This window comes from Myotis brandtii, unplaced genomic scaffold (genome assembly GCF_000412655.1).
Source record: "Myotis brandtii unplaced genomic scaffold, ASM41265v1 scaffold1026, whole genome shotgun sequence".
NCBI lineage: Eukaryota > Metazoa > Chordata > Mammalia > Chiroptera > Vespertilionidae > Myotis > Myotis brandtii.
Window position 1 is genome coordinate 1,109,206 of NW_005353435.1, and position 1,217 is coordinate 1,110,422.

Here is a 1,217-nt window from a genome sequence, read left to right on the forward strand (position 1 = left end):
CAGGAGTCACTTGATTAACATAAACTCAGGTATGATCCAGGGACTTTGGAAAACAGGGGCACTCCCCTTCCTTGGGAAATTCCAAGGATGTACAGACTCCCAGGAACCAGGGCAAAAGGCAGTCAGATTCTTTGATATGATACTGGCGCTTAGCATGAGCCCCGGCCGGGTAGCTCCGTTGGTGAGAGCATCGTCCAGACAGGCCCAGGTTGCAGGTTCGATCCCTGGTCAGGGCACAGGCCTGGGTTGTGGACTCCATCCCCAGTGTGAGGCGTGCAGGAGGCAGCCGGTCCATGATTCTCTCTCATCATGGATGTTTCTCTCTCTCTCTCTCCCTCTCCCTTCCTCTCTGAAATCAATAAAAATATATTTTTTAAAAAAGAAAGAAACATTGAGTCCACAAGAAGGGCATGTGCCCTGACCAGGCATTGAACGGTGACCTCCTGGTTCACAGGTCGATGCTCAACCCCTGAGCCACGCTGGCCGGGCAGCAGGTGGCCCTATCGCCTGGATGCCCTGTGTTAACTGAGAGCTCTGACCGTGCAGGTCCCGCTGGTTGCGTAACTGCGATCAATGCGCTATTGTTGTCCTGCCTGGGTTTTTCCGTGAGGGCCAGGCTCTGTGCGCCTTGCTGGGCAGGGGAGCACGTTGAAAAGTTTGCTGGGTTTGATCTCTGTGGGGGGCACGGACCAATGCTGTGCTCAGGCCAGGGCCCCCCGGCCAATGGATCTAATGAACCGGGAGTGTTTGAGCCGGCGCTGTGGGCAGGGGCTGCCTCGGGTGCCGGCACCTGCTGCGGCCCAGCCCGCTCCACCCTGGAAACCATCACGTTTTGTACTGAAACAGCGAGAAGGAGTTAGGCAGCCCAGAGCCAGGGTGGAGGCGGGGAGGCCTGGAGCCAGGTGTTGCCAAAGCATTTCCGCTTCTGCCACGAGCCTGGGCACGCCCGACGGGTCCGAGAGGTTTACCCATTGTTCAAAGAAAGCAATGGGCGAGGGTGGGAGAACGCGGGTGGACGTGGGAGTGTGTGGAGAGCTCCTCGCGGGAGTTGTGCACGCCAAGCCGCCTTCGAAGAGAATGGGAGATGCAGTTTTTCTGTTTGCATAGAAGCCTCCATGCGAGCACATCCAACTCCCTGATTGCCTGCCTTTCCCCAACCCAAGGGGGTTCCCTCTTTGCCAGCTCCCCTCCTGGGCTTTTCTGAGTTAGAATCAGGG